The 21,737-nt window shown below is 31.5% G+C and overlaps 1 protein-coding gene and 1 pseudogene across 1 annotated transcript in view; both read left to right on the forward strand.

The window, feature by feature from the left end:
* Positions 1-13,578, forward strand: part of LOC122299730 (toll/interleukin-1 receptor-like protein) — a 120,871-nt gene extending 107,293 nt beyond the window's left edge. Inside the window, exon 3 of the mRNA XM_043110161.1 lies at positions 13,392-13,578. The gene's annotated coding sequence lies outside the window, so the exon portion shown is untranslated. The remainder of the gene's footprint in view (positions 1-13,391) is intronic.
* LOC122299014 lies at positions 12,705-17,128 on the forward strand (annotated as a pseudogene).
* Positions 17,129-21,737: the final 4,609 nt, after the last annotated feature.

Consider the following 21,737-nt stretch of genomic DNA (forward strand, 5'->3'; position numbering starts at 1 on the left):
ACTCTAGAAGCTAAAAAAGATTGCTTATCAAATTCGATGGTCCACTCTCTAAAACTCGTATACGTATAGTATTAATATGCTAAATTTCACATAATGAGTCCACCTCTATTCAAACTTAAACTCTCCAATTCGGTTGGCCAATTGGAGAATATTTCTCTTTTTCCCCTGCATTCTTAAGAGGATTATTTTGTTATTTATTTCAATGAAAGGCACCGCGTGCAAGGAAGTGGCCAAGAAATCCTCATCTTTCTTTGAGGTTGCCAAGAAGAGGAGTCTGTGTAATTTATTTATTATTTGAAAGGTATAGCATGCAAGAAAGTTGCTTATAATAAACTCATCATATTTAATTTAAGTTGTCAAGAAGAGGGCCAACCCTGTTTAATTTATTACTTATCTCAACGAAGGTACCGCAAGGAAGTGCCCAAGAAACTCCTCATCTTTCTTTGAAGTTTCCAAGAAAACGACCCTGCCTGATTAATTATTCCAGTGAAAGGTACGGCAAGGAAATTGCCAAGAAAGTTTGCAACCTCATTTTCCTTCGATTTCGTGTGCTGCTTTGACCACCTTGTAACCATCAAGAATTCCCCATCCATGGAAAGCGAATAAATAGTCACCTCTTGCAAAGATTTAGAATGCTACAGAAACCTACAAACTCACTTCCAAAAAAAAAAAAAAAAAATCCCCATTTTTTCTATTCATTTGGACTTCTCACTTGATTTAACCGAATTATATATATATATATATATATACATATCATCTAAGCCACATAAAATGAAGAAATGATGATGACAAAATAGACAACGAATAATTAGAAAGTGTTACAATTTATAAATTATAATCTGACTTGAATGATGTATACTACACACTGAATTTAAAACGATGGTACATTAATTTTTTTAGGAAAGTAATTCATATGTAAACTTTTACCGAGTCTTAACAATTTATGAGAATCTTTTATCTGTAATTACACGCATAAAAATAATTATGAGACCCTTGATCTTAAAATTCTAATCATTAAAAAATTACGTTATAATAACATAAATAAAATTTATTTAATGAAACGTATTCCTAAAATGTCAAAACAGAAAAGAGGAAATATCTCAACTCTTAAAGCATCCTAATCATATTATTTCCATGCATTTATAATTATATTTAGATAAAATTTATTTATCATTCATTTTCTTATCATCACATGACATTCAAAACAAAAATAAACTCCACCAAAGCCGGACATGATAGGAATTCAGCTTGTACTAATCATTTTGACTTTTTATATAAAAAAACAAATATTATAAATAATAGTAAAATAATTTATAAATAGTAATAAAATGATAATAAATAGTAATAAATTATTTGTGAATAATTTACAAATAATCTAGATTTCTGCGGTAAGAATATCTGAAAAAAATTGTATTCCCAAACAATCTTAATATTCAATCAAGATTAATGCATGGTTGCTATTTAATTTTGTGGAAATGATTGCTTGATGGGCTGATTGGAGCGTGAACCGTAAGCTAATTAGAATATGAAAAGACTGTATAAAGATTCATCGTAATTAGAATGAGACTTTATTTTTATTTTTTTAATTGGAGTTACTGTAGAAAGACATATTTATAGATCAGTGCATATTGTTCCACAAGACATGGAGCTTATTTCCCACAAGACGTGGAGCTTATTTCCCACAAGCTAAATCTACGACTTATTTTACACGACGAAGTCTAGTCAATTCAATCAAACAACAGGTACCGAATGATCAAGAAGTTGTCGAGAAACTCCCATCTTTCTTTTAAGTACCCATAAAACTGATCGATGAAAAATATAAGAAACTGATTATTAATGAATTTGTATTTTTTATATTTTAAAAATATTTAAAGATATATAAAAATATAATTGAAAGAAAAGAGAAAAAAATATATATAAAAGGAAGTCAAAGTCAATCAACAAAAGGACTTATTAGTATCTTGTAAGAAATATGGTATCCAATGTATGGAACAACCAATTCTTTCCTCCATTTTCAAAGATTATGCCTTTATTACTTATCTCAATGAAATGTACCACAAGGAAGTGCCCAAGAAATTTCCCATCTTTCCTTGAAGTTACGAATAATAGGACCCTACCTAATTAATTTATTATTTATTCCAATAAAAAGTACAGCAAGGAAATTGCCAAGAAACTCATCATCTTTCTTCACCAAACGCATAATGATGGTCTTTCAGTAGTAGGACTGTAAATGAACCAGTTTATTCGATAGCTCGCTCGGTTAAACTCGAATCGAACTTGACTCGTGAAAAAAAAAATACTCATTCGTGAAAGCAGATACCCGCTTGATTTGTAAATGACACATACCCGACAAAACTCGACTTGATTTGGCTAAAACTCGTCAAGGCCAGCTCGTTTATGCTCGAGTCAACTCGTTAGCTCGACTCGATTAAAACTCATTCATATATTGATAAATATATACATACACTTATATATATATATACATATATATATATATGTATTAGCTAATAATATAAGCATACCACTTTTATAATTAAATATATAATATGTAATCTAATTACTTATGTCTATATAGTAAATATACTTCATAGGTATATTTTATAATTTGTATAATAATTAGTCGGTAAAATTTAATAATTTAATATACTAATATATAAGAACCATATATGAAATAGATATATGCTATTATATTAAGTGTATGTATTAATAATATATATAGGCATATAATATATTATTATTTTGGATAAATATCAACTAGTTAGATATTAATTATTTAAATTTTTTTTAAATTTTTATAATTCAATAGAGGTTCTACTTGTTAGTTGTATAAATTCAGTATTAGATATTTTATTTATTTAACTATATAATTTTTATATTTAACCTTTTATCTCTCATCTCCCAAAAGCTTATAAAATATCTTAATTCAAACTATTTCATTATTATTTATAAATTTTTCATTTTATCTCATGTATAATCAAACCGGACCTTAAAGCAAATGGGCATGTGATATTCAACTTTTGCTTAACGCAAGGAAGTTGCCAAGAAATTGTTGGGGTGGATGCAGCTTATTTCTTGGCAACCTCTCAGACAATTTCTCTCTTTCCCTATTATGATCATTTCATTTCTCTCTTTAAAAATTACTTTTGATATAAGTCAGGGGAAGAAAGCTGGAGATCGATCAGGGGTGTTGTCGGAACTAGCAAAGAATATTGATCTGGATCACCATTTATTTTCTCGGCCAAGAAATTCTTGTTTTGTTTTTGTATCAAACCATCTTCTTGATTCTATTTTCTCATGTTACTGTTAATCTAACCAAATTACATCATGTGCTCAATTTTTCTACAGCTCAGTTTTTATTTTATTTTTCTGTATTTTTGGCTGGTTTGTCTCATCTTATCTAATCATTATAATTTTTCTAAATTTTCAAACAAAATACAATAAAAAGTTCAATTTTTTTAAAATCCAAAAACATAAATCATATTAAAAAATTATATTCTAACAATATTGTATTCAACTTTCAACTTCCATCTCATCAGCAAAACAAGCATAATGCGAATTTGCCAAAAAGAGGATAGAGCTCCTGATACAATATTAGTATACAAGTGTCTGTGTTTGAACAAATGAACTCTTACCTTCTGTTACAATGGAAATTGATCAGCTTGAGCTTTGAAAATGATGAAGAGGTAAATTACGAATTAATAGAGCAGGTTTTGAAAAGAAAGAAAAAAAGAATTGCTCGTAGTTTGTCATGCTTTACCAATCTATATCAGCAGTTGTAGTAACTATCTTGGCACAAAAAGTAGATAGATTTCTGATTACAAGCCGTAGTTCAATCCAAAATGTATTCTGACACACTGAGCTAAGAAGAAATGCCCTTGCATACTTGCTTTAGTCAGACACAGTTTTGCAAAGAGTATTTGTCGTTTGTTTGATTTTGTTATAAATCACATATCATCTATAAGTAAAGTTCCGTACAACATTATGAACATATCCATTGGACAAGTGCCTGAGGACTTCTAAAGGGCATTGAGAAAGTAACTCCAAGGCAGAGCAAGTTTACATCCAATAATTAAAATCACAACTAATCAAACATTCCTCTGTAATCAAACATTTGTAGCGCATCTCGACAAATATCAGAGCAGTGAGTGATGGCTGGGTTTGCCCATAGAAGGTCCCTCTTTTACTGCCTTTGAAAAGAAGTTCAGGGGGACGTTGGATGGTTTATCTAAAAGAAAAGTACTCAAACATGATATCTGTTTTTAAATACATAAAATAACCCTCGGTTCAGCTATAAAGAAGTCCACTTCAATTGCTTACTGAATTGGTTAATCCACTGTTTGAAAATCTTATAATTATAGCATTATTTATTGTTATAGAATCACACAAATACCATTATGTGAAAGGTAGAGCGAGGAAGTTGCATGTCAAGAAACTTATCTCTCTTGGAAGTTGCCAAAAAAGGATCATCTGCAATTTAATTATTATTTGTCTCAATGAAAGATATACAAAGACGTTGCCAAGAAATTCCTCATCTTTCCTTAAAGTTGGCAAAAGGAGGGTAATATGTAATTTATCTTAATCAAAATTGTCGTGACAAATGGATATATCCATTTTATGATGGTCAAGAAGTAGAAAATGATCAAACAAATTCTAGAAATGATCAAATAAATTCTAGCAATCACACAAGATACTAAGATTTAAGTGATTCAGCTTCAACAAAGCTTCTTTTCATCCACTAACAGAGATAATTTCAAATAAATTCACTAATTAAAAGATGGAGTACTAGAAAATAATAATAAATTATTCAAATCCAAGACCCTAATGCATCCAAACTTCACAATCTCATTGCAGAGAAACACTTGCTATCTCTAGACCAATTCCTACTCAGAGGATGCAAAGATGGAGGCCGGGCATATATACTACAAGAAAAAGGATTTTGGTAACAATTTATTGTAACGAAAAGACTATTCACAACTAATTTTTTATTGCAAATAGTTTTTTTGTTGAAATAAATTGATCACAAAAATCCATTTTTCTTATAGTATACATTTTTTCACAAGACTAGAGCTTATTTTCCGCAAGCTACAACTTAATTTTCCACAAGACAATCATTAAACACTTTCAATTGAATTTCTTCTTGTGAAAAAAGAAGTCAAGTCAATCAACAAAAGGAACCAAAAGTAGCTGCCGATAAACTAATCATTCTTTAACAAACATGTATGCATGCCTTTCCTGAAGAAGCGTATGCTTTTCCTAAAGCAAATGAAGTTACCTCAAAAGAAGATGCCTTCAATGTGTTATTTATTTTTCCGCTTATAACAAACGCGCGCGTATCCTTTTTCCTAAACTAAATGGACGTGCAATATTTAATTTTTACATAATATTACATACATATATATATATATATATATATTAAATGATGCAATGCAGCTTCTAACTCAATTTAAGTCGAGTAAATATAATATATATATATGAAAAAATTAATTTTTTAATAATAAATTTCGCTATTTTTTAAAAGAAACTCGCTTTACACAATTTATAATTATATTTAATATTATTCTTTTATTATTTATCTCAAGAAACTCTTCATGATCTTTCTTTAAAGTTGTCAGGAAGATTAATCTGTGTAATTTATTGTTTATCTCAATGAAAGATATGGCAAGGAAGTTGTCAACAAACTTATCTCTCTTGTATCCAAATCTAAATCCTCCTCCTAAATCTTGCATCCAAACGCACCAAATGGACATGTCCATATATATATATATATATATATTATAAAAAAGAGTCAGGTCACCAGTAGAGCGACCCCTCCTTACATATATTAATAAACTCTCACTTATGAAAATGGACATGTCCATATGAATTGCGAAAAGGGAGTCTAGTCAAGTCCATTATACAAAAGGTACCGTATGATCAAGAAGTCGTCGAGAAACTCCTCATCTTTCTTTAACATACGCGTACGCTTTTCTTAGGCGTGGTTAACCAACTTTTCAATCCATCTTTATCACATTTCAATATTTTAATATTATTTAAATTTAAATTTTTAATATTTTCATGTAATGATTACTTAATTATTATAATTTTTCCAGAATTTCAAATAAAGCATAAAAAATAATTCAATATTTTCAATTCTTAAAATAAAAATTATATTAAAAAAAATTATATTCTTATTCTATTTTAACTACATTATTTTTTTATTTAATTTTTTCCCCTCCTCTCCCAAAACCTTATAAAATATTTTAATTCAAACATTTCATTACCATTTATTTTTCATTTCATCAATCTCATCTCATCTGTATAATCGGACGAGGCTTTAAATTAGCGAATGGGCATGCAATATTCAACTTTTGCTTATATTTCTTTAACAAATGTGTATGCTTTGTAAAGTGATAAGATAGAAATAGATTATATATTTTTCTTAAACATATATGGCATGAACATAACTTAAAGCTTGCAGTTGAGTTAGAGAACAATGAAAAATGCAATGGGTGTGCACAGTATCTTTCCTCTCCGTGTTATTGTTGTTTACAATGCAAGTTCTTTCTTCACAAATCTTGTGTTGATTTATCCAGAAAAAAAATTACACCCACTCCAGAGACATCCGCTCACCCTGATCCTCCCCCCAAACAAATCTCAGAATAGATATGGCCCTAAAACTAATTAGGTTTTGATGCTTGTGCTCGTTTATGTAATGGTCTCGTATACAGTTGTGATGACTGTCGCTTTCAGCTCCATGTCCCTTGTAGTTTGATACCAACCAAATTTACCCATGAGGGTCATGAGCACCCACTTTTTCTAATTTTGAGCTTAGGCAATAAAGATTTCGGCAAATGTACCTCCTGTGGAGAATTTAGAAGGATGTTGATACGTTGTGTTGATTGTGAATTTTCTATGGACTCAAAATGCGCTACACTACCGCTTACCACAAAATATGGGCTCTATGAGCAACCCTTCATACTCTCTTACACCGTTGAGGATCATGACTCTGCTGACTAGCTACTACTGTGATATTTGTGAGAGAGCGAGATCCAAAGCATGATTGGTTCTACTATTATGCAGATCTCCAATTTGCAGCTCATCGAAAATGTATTTTGGGGAAGTGGCCACATATCAAGTTTGGGCGCACTTATTAAATTATCATTTTGTTTCTCTCTTTAAAAATTACTTTTGAAGAAGACATTGACTCATCTATTTTTCTAGGCCAAAATATTGAAATAAGCTGGATGTTCTAGATCATGATCTTCATAATCGCAAGCATTCTTGATCATACGTCAACTCATTAATCAGATGTTTTTATATTTAGGACTGAATTCTAAAATTTAAAAAGAGAAAAAGACAGATTTTATACGTCAATTCTTAAAATAAAAATAATATAAAAAATTATATTATAATCATATTTTAATTATATAATTTTTTTATCTAACTTTTTACTTTTCCTCTCCTAAAACGTTATAAATTTTTATTATTATTTACAAAATTTTCATCTATTTTATCTCATTTATATAATCAAACAAACCTTCGAGTAAATGGGTATGTGATATTCAACTTTTGCTTAACGCAAGATGTTGCCAAGAAATTGTAGGAGTGGATGCTTGGCAACCAACAATTTCTCTCTTTTCCTTTTGTCGGGGTTGGATTTTGGAGAAGGAAAATATAGAGTTACTACCTTCCTCCTATCCATTCATTACATTTTTATATTTGATTTATTTTTTTTTTAATATTTTTTTTATTACCTTATCACTAACCTTTGGAGAAAGTCTAATATTTGACCATGTCCCTACTATGATTATTTCGTTTCTCTCGTAAAAAATTATTTATTAAAAAATAATTCTCTTTAATAAAAATTCAGATTATTAAAAAGATAATTTAAATTATAAATATTATAAATTTATTATTTAAATTTATTTTTAAAATGAGACCATATTTATATAAAAACCTAAAAATCCATCATCTCATTATCTATATTTCTTTACTAATGATACAAAATTTCTAACTTTTCTCGTCTCTATTGTGCAGCCTCCCACAGTGATCCTCATGAATTTGCTGTCTCAGGCTTTTTGCCCTTTGTTAGATGGAGTTACTTGAATTTTTGTCCCCTTTTATTTTGATTTTTATTTTTTGGTTTGAATTTTCATTTGATTTACGCATTTGAAAAATGTTATGTAATATAATAATTCAAATTATATTAGATTATTTCAAATTAAAATAGATCAACATCGTTAATTTCTGATTTTTTTTGTTTATTATTATTAGATTATTTTTGTTAGAGATTGTGACGCCCTCAACTCCCACTTATGAATATGTGGAAATCGAGGCGTCGAGATGATGATAACACAAGTCATGCATCTCATTGCCAAGTGCCAAGTGTGTGGACAAGCAACACGTATACAATAAAAATAAAGCAGCGAATAAATAAAGTCAATTAACTAAGTACCAGATTTTGTTTAAATACAAGCTCGCTTAATAATAAGCGTACTAAAAATATTACAAATAACTAGTAAAAATATAATACCAATGAAAAATAGGAAAATAAACCACAATCCACGAATAATCCCCGATCACTCCTTCCACGAAGCCACCTCCTTGGGCTCAGCCTCCTCATCCTCTGGATCAAAATCTACGGTACCAAAGACAGTACCGCAGGTAAGTAACAAACCAAACAATCCTCGAGATAAAAATACATTCATGCAATAACCAAATGCATGAACATGATACCATATGCATATGTCCCAAAAATCATCATTTTCCACGCGCGCCAGAATCCAATCTTGGCCTAAAACATTTCTTTAAAAACATTTCCTCACCATTATCCCAGATAATGGCCCAAAAATACAATCTCGTCATTTTTCCAGAAAATGACCCATTAAGCAAACCATCAGAGCATTATAGGCGAGACTTTACCACCATGCCTACGCGTGTACCGTAGGCGAAAATCATAGACGGGACTCTACCACCGTCCCTGCTTACCACCTTCCCTATAGAGATAGAAACCGACAAAGAGATGTTAAAGCTTTCTGATGAAAAATGAAGAAATTGTCCATGATAGGTTTGGCAGCTAAGCTGAGATACAAAATTTTCATCTCATCTCTTCTCATCATTACAACTTTTTCAATTTTTCATATAAAATATAACAAACAATTTAATTTTTTCAAATCACTATTCAAATTATTCAAATATCAAAACATTAATAATATTAAAAAATAATATTTTATTAAACTTTCAATTTTTATATAAAATTAAAAATTCTCTTCTTACCATCAATTTTTTTAAATAAAAAATTATAGTTCCTGAATTTCAAATGGACAGAGTTTTTCTTTTTCTGAACTGAATTTGAGAAAGATTCATCCAATTTATATATAAATAATACGTGACCAAAATAGAATAAGATTTTTTACGTTCACCTAAAAAATCTCTTTCCTTTGCAAATTATATAAGTCACCGTACGTCATATTCTTATCTTCTTAAATGTCACCGACAAACTGAACATCGATCCTGACAACGCACGAGGCTAGTAAAGTTTCTTATCTTCTTATCCCATTCTTGGCCTTTGGTTTAAAGTTTCTTAAGAGCAGTTTTATCGGAATATTTAAATCTAAAAGTAAAGTCATTTTTACTTATTAAACATCAAAATCGCTTGCATTGGATTATATAATAGTAATTAGAAAAAAAAATATCAAATTTAGTTGTAATTGTACATTAATTATTAAATCTTTATTTTATTAATTTATTGTAACTCTTTCTTTTTGCTCGCATAGATATATCCCAGTAGCTTTAATTTCATCTTACACCAGACCCAATAACTTTAATTCATGAGTTAAATAAATTAAAAAATTAAATATCATTTAATTAAACTTAAATTCATGATAAAGTTAAATAAATTAAAAATATCCAAATTAAATATTTTTTAGGTTAAAAATATCTAAATTCATCTTATATTTATTAAAAGTGTCATATACATATGCATAATCTAGTAACAATGTTACTTTCAAAAAAAAAAAAATCTAGTAACAATGTTCTAAGTCAATATCCTAATGGCGACGTTGGCAAATTGCTCGCAAATTACGGAAGGCTAGCTAGACGTTACCAATTTCACTCATATGATTTTGAGTCTTCTTCTTATATATGAATCATATCGTGTTACAAATTATTAAGTTGGTAAGCCATATTTAAATTATCTGAATCCATAAAAAAAAATTATGTGCAAAACTAATATGAGAATATATATATATATATGCAAAATGCAAAACTATTATTTCTCATATTATAGTTTGCATCATTAATTCTTTCCCATCAAAAGAAAAATCAAAATAATTCTTCTTTAATTAAAATAAAAGTACAATCCAAAAATACTCTATCTTCTCCCCTAAAAAGGTTTTCCCTATAATTTTCACCAATGAACACCCCCTTCATAAAACCCTTCCAAGAATAAATACACAACTATTTGTGATTAAAAAAAATTAAAAAAAAAGGAAAAAAAAAGGGGCTTGGAAATAACTTCCAAAATTTCGGTTAGAGTGTAGAAGAAAATGTCTGACGAATCTTATGACGTTTCTTTATAGAACGACGCTATGTGACGCGTATGGAACAAAAATAATGTTGGGGTTGGTGTCGCTGTTCTAGAAATACCAATAAGTGTTTTGTACTTGAAAAGGAAAAAAGTTACAATAAAAATGGTTTACAATCCCTCAGTATTATAATATCAAACAGTTTTTTTTTTTTTTTTTTTTTTTATATTAATGAACTTAAGCATTTCTCTCAAAAAGATTAATGCTGTTATTTATTAGTCAAGCATTTCTCATGAATAGGGCTTACTTTGAAAAAGAGGATCATGTGTATTTTGTTTGGAGAAATTATATTTGTAGTCATAGAGTGTGTAAGTATCGTGTACTCTTTTTTAAAAAAAAATGAATAAATATGATATTTACCTAAAAAAAATTAATTTTTTAATAATAAATTCTACTATTTCAAAATGAGAGCACTTTGCACAACTCATTACTATATTTAGTATTCATCTTTTGTTATTTGTCTCAATAAAAGGCACCACCCACAAGTGGCCCAGAAACTCCTCATGATCAATCTGCTGGCTTTACTAGTTTTCCAAAAGATCCGTCAAGTTGGAATCTCTAAAATCCCTTGATCTTTCTAACTGCAAAAAGCTGCAGAATTTTCCTAAAATTGAGAGTGAAATTAAGTGTTTGAAGAATATTAAATTAGAAGGCACTGCTATAAGAGAACTGCCTCCATCGATTGGTAATCTCATTAGACTTGTACATTTAAATCTAAGAGAGTGCGACAAATTAAGGCATATCCCTAATAGCATTCTTCAGTTGCAACAAAGTCAAAATATTCTCTCCCTTGATGGTACCTACTCGGATAAAATACAATATCCCTCCATTGGAGAGCTGCTCTAGTCACCACCTCCAATGAATTCAAGCATTTCAAATTATGGGTTCTCTCTCTCTCTCTCTCTCTCTCTCTCTCTCTCTCTCTCTCTCTCTCTCTCTCTCTCATATTGTGTACCTTTGTCTACTAAAAATTATGATGCTAGCTCCCTTGTTGAACAGGATGGAGAACGTTTCAAATCAGTGGAGGGAAGTCTGCAACTTAAGTATTATAGTATAGACAATGGAATGCTAATTAAAAGTTTTGGAGTCCTTGTGGTACGCAAGCACAAGGAGATGATCAATACGAAAGATGATGTATATTTTCTCGGGATTTCGCCGTCTCTCCTTATAATTCAAGCTTTGTGCCCGTATTAGATGGAGTTACTTGGAGTTTTGTGCCTCTTTCATTTTTTTGGTTGGATTTTCACATGAATTATGCATTTCAACAATGTTGCTTAATAGTAATTCGTTTTACTTTTATTTTTCTGTTTCATCAATATTTAGATATTCATATTTCTTAATAATATTTAGTGATTGTTGATCCAAGTAATTTACACTTTTACAGTTGAGTGTAAAATTGTATGGCTACCTAGGGTTGCAACTCGTCTGTAAAATTGTATTTACAAGCTCCTCTGTTTTTTATGGTCTTTTTTCCCCCCACAAGAACTCCTTTGAGTCATACATACATACATACATACATATATATATATATGTAGCCTGTAGGTGTACATATTCTCTGCATTAACAATGAATAATCCTGCATTTAACTGCATAGAATGGTTACAGTTGGACCACACTGCATTTAATTAAATTGCAGAAGGCTATATTTATCTTGCTCATAAACCTGCATTCAAACATTTCAAGATTGAGGATCGTTTGTTGCAATAAAACCAAATCTTCTGCATTAATGACAAATTCCAGCACAAACTCCTTGATGAGTGCTCTACTAGTTGCCAAAAATCATAGAATAATGATTAGAAAAACAGCTCCGAATATTATTATAAGTGGCTGAAGTTGCAGCACTCGACTTTATGAGAGCCCAAAGTTGCCTTATTTTGTAGGGTCCTTCCTATACGCCATTATCGTGTATGCTCGCTCCAGTAATAAGCATATGCAGACAATAAACAAAAGATCAAAAAATGTATCAAGATTATTCAAGCATATGCTTGTGTGTGTGGAGTAGTCTATTTTCTCAAATTCAAGCATCTGGAAGGGACTCTTCCTCTGAAATTCTGGCCTAATCAGTTAAATGCACTGGCATCCTTGAAGCTACATAACACAAATAATTAAAGTTCACCCCAAAGGCAGAGCAAGGACCAAATGGCAAGCGGCGGAGTGAGCTTTGAAAATGATGAAGAGGTAAAGGAAATAGAGCAGGTTTTGAAAAGAAAGAAAGAATTGCTCGTATGTAGTTTGTCATGCTGCAAGGCACTGTCTTACCAATATGATCAGCAGTTGTAGTAACTATCTTGGCACAAAAAAGTAGATAGATTTTCTGATTACAAGCCGTAGTTCAATCCAAAATGAACTACGGCTTGTAATCCAAAGTAAATCTTAATCCTCGTCGCCACCCTCTAAATTGTCATCCTCTCTTGTTTTATTTTTTAATAAAAAATTATTACATACTTTCAAAATCAATAACTTGATATTACAGTATTAAGACTATATTATCATCATATATTATATAATTAAAATTATTTATTTAAATATAAATGTTAATTAATATATATACCATTAATATAAAATAATCTAATTAAAATTACTGTCTTCCCAAACATACAAGTTTTCTCACCAATCTAATTCATTTATTAAAAAATACTTCTCTTTAATAAAAATTCAGATTATTAAAAAAATAAATTAAATTATAAATATTATAAATTTATTATTTAAACTTATTTTTAAAATGAGACTATATTTGTATAAAGACATAAAAAACTATCATCTCATGATCTATATTTCTTTACTAATGATACAAATTTTCTAACTTTTCTCGTCTTTATTGTGCAGCCTCCCACCGTGATCCTCAGGAATTCGCAGTCTCAAGCTTTGTGCCCTTTGTTAGATGGAGTTACTTGGAATTTTTGTCCTCTTTTATTTTGATTTTTATTTTTAGGTTTGGATTTTCAATTGATTTATGCATTTAAAAAATGTTATGTAATATAATAATTCAAATTATTTTTATTTTGCTGTTTCATCAATGTTTAGATTATCAAATTTCTTAACAAAAGTGCCAAGTTTTGTTTGCTTCCCTCTCCCCCTTTCTCTCTGCTTCTTCTTTCTCAATCTTTATTTTCTTTTATAGTTTCTTTCCAGTTTTTTTTTTTTCCTTCGTTTGCAGGTTTTCTCAAAGATCCGAGGAGAAGTAGGTATTTGCTTTCTCTTTTTCGAATCCATATTTGAATTCCTGATTCTTATATTTTAATGCTTTTCTGGATTCAATTACAGGGTATATACGAGTATAGGAGAATGTTAGAGCAGCTACTAATATTTACTCGTGGGGGATTAATCCTCTGGACATGTAAAGAACTTGGAAATGCGGTCACGGGATCAACAATTGACGCCTTGATCTGGTCCTGTCTTTTGGAAATGCGGTCAAGGGATCACCAATGCTAACTATGCTCATAATGCTGATTCTAAGGTGAATGGTGGTGCTAGCAGTATAGAAAATGGGGGCTCCGATGCTGGGGCTTTTGATGTAAATAAGCTTCAGAAGCTTAGAGCTTAAGGTGGGAAGAAAGCCGAAACCCTTGTTAGCAAGGGCTCTAAGGCAGATCCAAAGAAAAAGATAACAAGGAAGAATAGAGTTAGGGACGATTCACCTCCTCAGGCAAAATTGGATTTCACAGATGATGTGGGTGAGAATGGGGACAATATAGAGGTTGTTGCAGTTGATCATGGTGAAAGTATGATGGACAAGGAAGAGTTTTTTAGCAGTGAAAGCGAGGCTGAAGATGATGAGGAAGTGGGGAAGGACAGCAAGCCTGAAACTAAGAAGAAGGGGTGGTTTCCAGCAATGTTCCAAAGGTTAGTTTATTAATTTCAATCCTTTGGTTATTGTGTGTGCATGTATGACTTAATTTAGAGCATACACGTAATTTTATTTTTATAACTTCCATTCACTATCTGCAGTATTTGTAGTTTTAGGCATAGTTAGTTGAAGGATATTGCTTGAGTTTTTCAACAATGTCTTTCTTCCTGAAAAAAAATATGATACTGAGTACTTTATCTCCATACGGCAATTCAATATAATGTTGGGCCATAATTTAGTTTTTATATCGTTACTTCCTTTAAAATCTACTTATTTTTCAATTTACAGAGACAGTGGCATTAAACCGTAAATGAAGTTTAAGTGCCTAAGTTTCCCTTGAGCAGTTCAAACAATTATGTTATAAAATAAATAAATAAATAAATTATCTCATGGAATTATTGGGAGAAATCACTGTTTTCTTTGTAGTGATTTATTTATCTATTTTTCAAAAGCCTGGGGTGTACAAGTAGGCTTCCTTGAAGTTTATCTTGTTGATGGCTGAAATTTCATATTTGTTTTTGTAATTTGTAAGAACCCATGAATCAACTGTAAACTTCAGGCTTTTAGGCATTAAAATGGACTGTCGCCTTACCATTGCATTTTTTGTTGAAATCTGTCTTGACATTACCAGATACTTGCTTCATTAATTATTCACTTTCGTACGTTCAGTATTGCGGACAAAGCGAATCTGGAGAAGTCAGACCTGGAACCAGCTTTGAAAGCTTTCAAGGATGGGCTTATGATGAAGAATGTGGTATGTTTCAGTGATATACTATGTTTTCATATTTGCTTTATCTGTACTTCTCAAATACACTCAGCCTGCTACTTAGAGCTCCTTGTTATTACATCACAGGCTGAGGAGATAGCAGAGAAACTCTGTGAATCAGTGGCAGCTAGTCTTGAAGGGAAAAAGTTGGCTTCATTTACAAGGATATCTTCAATAGTGCAGGTTTGTGAATCCATCCCTTTCTTTTTTAATCTCAACCGCTTCGGTTCTCATCATTTGATTCTTTGTGATAAGATTGACCCAGGCACGAAACAATGACTGCAGGCAGCAATGGAAGAAGCTCTTGTTCGTATTTTAACTCCTAGGTGTTCTGTTGACATATTGAGGGATATGCATGCTGCCAGGGAACAAACGAAGCCTTATGTTGTTGTATTTGTCAGTGTTAATGGAGTTGGGAAATCTACTAATCTAGCCAAGGTAAGCCATCTCTTTTTTATTTTTCTACTTTTTTTTAAACATAAATGGAACAGTGAGACTTCCACAAATAATATTAAAAAAAACGATTTAATGTTAAGATTTAATATAGCTATAGCCCCAACTTCTGTATCGTAGAGGATGCATGTGTGTGTGTATTTGCATACATTGGTCCTGTGAGCACACTTATTATATTCTGTGAATTTTGAGTGTAGAGTTTCTTCAAAAAATTGCTTTGCAGGTTGCCTACTGGCTTCTACAGCACGAGATGAATGTCATGATGGCTGCTTGTGACACATTTTGATCTGGAGCTGTTGAGCAGCTGTGGACTCATGCATGAAGGCTCCAGGTAGAACATTTGATTTTACAGCTTACTACCTGGCTATCTGGCTTCTTTACTCATAGAGGGTTTGTTTGTTGAATAAAAAATATGTAAGTAATACAAGCTGGACCGCTGTATTGTCACCTTTTTCTCTTGTAAGATTCCTATATTTGAGAAGGGCTGTGAGAAAGATCCTGCCATTGTAGCAAAGGAAGCAATCCAGGAGGTAACGGATAATGGTTCTGATGTGGTTCTAGTTGATACAGTTCGTTGAATGCATTAGCTGGTATTATGTTATAAATATCTGCTGTTATCTGCTATATGTATTACACTGACTTTTATAGATAATTAGGGCTATGTATTTCTCTGTCATGTTATTTTTTACTCCATCATGGCCATTTGATACATGTACTCCATTTTTCAAGATAATGAACTGTTGATGAGGGCACTCTCAGAGCTTATTTACCTTAACAATCCTGTTGTCGTCTTGTTTGTTGGAAATGATGCCGTTGATCAACTTTCAAAATTCAATCAGGTATGACTTTTAGATTTAGGATTGTCGTCTATTGTTGGGACCTTTATTTATCGGGTTATTTAAGCTACACTTGTTTTGTATACAGAAATTAGCGGACCTTTCGACTTCAGCTAGTCCAAGACTGAGATGGGATCTTGCTCACAAAGTTAGATCCTATTGATGATAAGGTAGTTACTCTTCAAACAACAAGGAGTTCGAGTGTTTTGATTGCTTGATTTGCGTCCATTGTGGTCATCTGTTATGACTAATGTATAACTGAAATTCATGGCGTAGGTTGGAGCTGCACTATGAAGCATATTACGAATTTGCCAAAAAGAGGATAGAGCTCCTGATACAATATTAGTATACAAGTGTCTGTGTTTGAACAAATGAACTCTTAACCTTCTGTTACAATGGAAATTGATCAGCTTGAGCTTTGAAAATGTTGAAGAGCAGGTTTTGAAAAGAAAGAAAGAAAGAATTGCTCGTATATAGTTTGTCATGCTGCAAGGCATTGTTTTACCAATCTGTATCAGCAGTTGTAGTAACTATCTTGGCACAGAAAAGTAGATGATTTCTGATTACAAGCCGTAGTTCAATCCAAAATGTATTCTGACACACTGAGCTAAGAAGAAATGCCCTTGCATACTTGCTTTAGTCAGAAACACAGTTTTGCAAAGAGTATTTGTCGTTTGTTTGATTTTGTTATAAATCACATATCATCTATAAGTGAAGTTCTGTACCACATTATGGAAAGGACTGAAGTTTATCAAGTGGACAAGTGCTGAGGACTTTGAAAGGGCATTAAGAAAGTAACTCCAAGGCAGAGTAAGTTTACACCCAATAATTAAAATCACAACTAATCAAACATTCTCCTCTGTAATGAACTTATGAACTAAAAAGCAATGCATTCGAGTTTTTTTTTTGGCCACCACTGCTCCACTAATTGGCCATTAAAATCAATATTAGAAGCTTACTTATTTCATCAACTGCAGCAGCTAGTAACATTTGTAGCTCATCTGGACAAATATCAGAGCAGTGAATGAAGCCAAAATATGCCAATGGCTGGCTTTGCCCACAGAAGGTCCCTCTTTTACTGGCTTTGAAGAGAACAATACTCAAACATGATATCTGTTGTTAAATATATAAAAATAACCCCCTGTTCTGCTATAAAGAAGTCCACTTCAATTGCTTACTGAATTGGATAATCCACCGTTTGAAAATCTTATAATTGTAGCTTAATTTATTGTTATAGAATCGCACAAGTACTATTATGTGAGAGTTACAGAGAGTAAGTTGTCAAGAAACTCATCTCTCTTGTAAGTTGCCAAAATAGGATCATCTGCAATTTAATTATTATTTATCTCAATGAAACGTACTGCAAATAAATTCTATGAATGTTACACAAGATACTAAGAAATTCTATGAATGTTTCATCCACTGACAGAGATAACTTCAAACAAATTCACCAATGAAAAGATGGAGTACTAGAAAATGATAATAAATTATTCAAATTCAAACTTCATAATCTCATTGCAGAGAAACACTCAATCGGCTATCTCTAGACCAATTCCTACTCAGAGGATGCAAAGAGTGGAGGGCAGGCATATTTTTCCACACAAGATGAGCTTATTTTCCACAAGACAATCATTAAACGCCTTCAACTGAATTTCTTCTTTTGAAAAAAGAAGTCAAGTCAATCAACAAAAGGAACCGAGAGAAATTGCCGAGAAACTAATCAATTTTTAACAAACGCGTATGCATTCTTTTCCTGAAGCCACATATGCTTTTTCCACAAATAAGCAATAAGCAAGGCAGAGCAAGGACCAAATGGTGTAGGGCATAGGATTAGAAAGGACCAAATGCTGGAAGGCATTGTTTCACCAATCTGATAGCAGTTATAGTAACCATCTTTGCACAAAAATGTAGAATTAGAACAAACGCAATCCGCCATACCAGACATCATAACACAGTTCAGCAAATTGATGGCACCTACATAGATTTCTGATTACAAGCCGTAGTTCAATCCAAAATGTATATTGAAACTAGAAATAGTTTGGACCATATTCTGACACACTGAGCTAATAAGAAATGCCCTTGCATACTTACATAATTAACAATACCACACTATAAATCAGAGATAGAGTTGTACAAAGAGTATTTGTTGTTTGTTATAAATCACGTCATGGTCTATAAGTGAAGTTCTGTACCGAATTATGGTAAGAACTGAAATTTATAAACTGGATAGTGCCTGAGGACTTCTAAAGGGCTTTGAGCACTAGACACAGCATTGAGAAAATAAGTCTAAGGCAGAGCAAGTTTCAACAAATATTAGGACTGTGAGTGAAGCCAAAATATATCAACGACGTCCATTTCCCACAAAAAGTTCTTTTCAGTTACATTATTTCCCCTCATGATTCATGAGATTAAATGGGCCTCCACTACATATTACATTGTTTGAACTAATTTGCTAAGATCATTACAAAACACACATTGATTTAATCAAACTCCAATACACAACAATAAACTACGAAGCTTGGTCTTCTGTTTTTTCATACTTCTTGGTCTTCTGTTAACTTAGCATGCTTCAAAGATTTTTTCCTAAGCTGCTGCAAAACTTGTAGCATAAGAAAGCAAGTATTAACTATAAAGCATTAATGTGAATTTATTAATTAATTAGAATGATCAGAAACGTGACCATTCTGCATGTTATTAATAAGGATTGACCTCTCCATCTGTACATGATTATGAATAGAAAAAGTTATTAGAGGAAGTTTACAGTGCAAGTACTAAGAAGTAATACAACAGATATTGATAAAAGCAAATCAAAGATATATGACAAGGAAATAGATTTTTTCAAGTAGCTGGACTACTGGATCATTGAAGGGATCTAGTTTATTTGAGGAATTGACGTCATCCATTTTTCAAGTAGCTGGACTACTGGATCATTGAAGGGATCTAGTTTATTTGAGGAATTGACCTCATCCATCCACCCCTTACAGGGATGAAAGTGCCATTTTAATATCATTACCAAATCAAATAACTCAAATGAAACAAGCAAGTGGAATTGTAAAATCGATAGAGGGAATTAAGCATCAAAGATGTGCTGCTCTGACTTACCATTTTATTTTTTATTTATATATCATCTCCCTTTAAAAGTTCTATTTTCTATGTAGATTCCAGAGACTCATGCTATAAAGATTTTAGGGTATTTTTCTTGTTTATTAACTTGCACCCATATCTATGTCTTGCACAATTTTTTAGCAGATCTATATGATAAAATGGCAAATGGTATATATCATATCCAGGAGTAGTATAGTAGGTAGAGTGACAGATGACACATAAATTGGCAAATGGTATCATATCAGATCAAGACTCACATGAACATTTAATGTTGTATGTATTACTCTTTGTATTAGATTATCAAATACTAACACTGAGTCAATTCACTAACATGTACAAAGCCGGCTGGGCCTTTCTACATGACAACTACTGATTAGTTAAGGCATGCTCGAGTAAAAGTTTGGAAGAAAAATTCATAAAGACTCCACCGATAAAAGATGTTCCACAATAGCAAAAGTACATGTTTATAATGAATGTTCACACAGTAGATGGCATGCACAATCTAGTGAAGATGTATCGCCTCTAACTCATCTGTGGGAAACATTCTCATACCTCTTTATTCTATCTTATCTTAATTGAATGGATGCATGCAGACCTTGGACCACCATGACCCTACACTTATTTTTTTCTTACTAATGTGTGTGTGTGTGTGTGTGTGTGTGTGAGAGAGAGAGAGAGAGAGAGAGAGAGTGTGTGTGTGTAAACATTCATAATGCTAATAGTGCTACAAAAAAGAAAAAAAAATTGTTTATGATCATCCTCTAAACATAAAGAAAATGCAGAATGCAAAATGGTTTTTGTTTAAATCTTCAGATCTTATATAAGTTGCAGAACATCACCAAGAATGGAAGTTAGTTAAAATTTCATATCTTCCTGGTATGATTATTAGTAGATTATTTATGAATTAAAGCAACATAAGTAGTAGCATGACCGTCCTCTTTTGCCCTTCTCATAAACTTTTCATTCTCTCCCATACCATACTAGGCATTTTCAGTGTATAAAATATATGAAGTTCATGGTTTAATATATCCAAGGACTTTTAAGAAACCCCAAAAAAGTCACAAATGACATTATCATAAAAGAAAGCATAAAGCAATGAGTACCTAGGAAATTTTTGAGCTTATTAGAGCATAAAGCAATGAGTATCAAGCACAAAGCATAAAGCATAAAGCAAAGCAGAAGTTATATACATTAATAGGAGAATCGACAATGGAGCCAAGGAAAAGAGCCATTCTCTATAAATGCTAAAAAAGTTTCTTTAAAGTTAAAAGCTTACAATCGCAGTTGAAAGGAGTTAGTGGAAAGATTCCAAAAATTAAACCAACAAAAAGATTCGAAAACCAGTAGAAGGACTCGCAAATCCGGATCTAACGCATAAAAATACTCCTCAAAGATTATTCTTTTCAAACATTGTCATCAAAACAAACCCAAATCAATAGCGAGAACAAAGAACTAGTAACAAAAGCAAAGACAAAATAAAAGATAAAGAACAGGGAAACATCAAGCATCTGTTTATATCATAACTCACAACGAATAATTTTCAATAAAATTTAAATAAAAAACTAAATATGATCATATCCAAAGCTTTTGAGAAGAAAAATGCTCCCAACCGAAAAACAAAAAGTGCAAATATTGTCAAAAAATTGACACATTTCGTGTTTTATGACGTGGTAAAAAAATAATGTGCAACCTCATTTTCCTTCGATTTCATATGCTCCTTTAAGAGGCTACCACCTTGTGACCATCAAGAATTGCCCATGGAAGGCGAATAAATAGTCTTCTCTTGCAAAGATTTAGAATGCTACATGAGAAACCTACAAACTCACTTTCAAAGACTCCCCATTTTTTTATTCGATCATTTGGACTTGTTAATTATCCATCAATAAATAATTGAAAGGTGGTACGTACAAACTACAAATCACAATCGACTTGAGTGATGTGGATGATTTACTTTACACATTGACGTAAAAATTAAATAACTCACTGATATAAAGTAATCCCATAACAATATTGCCACAAAAAATTGACTTTAAACCCTGAATGACCGGTTATGTAATAAGACAATGATACATTATTTTTTTTAAAAAAAAAAATAGTAATTCATATGCAAATTTATTTAAAAATTCTAATCGTTAAAAAAAATTATTTAACGAAAAATATTCCTA

This window comes from Carya illinoinensis, chromosome 16, assembly GCF_018687715.1.
Source record: "Carya illinoinensis cultivar Pawnee chromosome 16, C.illinoinensisPawnee_v1, whole genome shotgun sequence".
Classification (NCBI taxonomy): domain Eukaryota; kingdom Viridiplantae; phylum Streptophyta; class Magnoliopsida; order Fagales; family Juglandaceae; genus Carya; species Carya illinoinensis.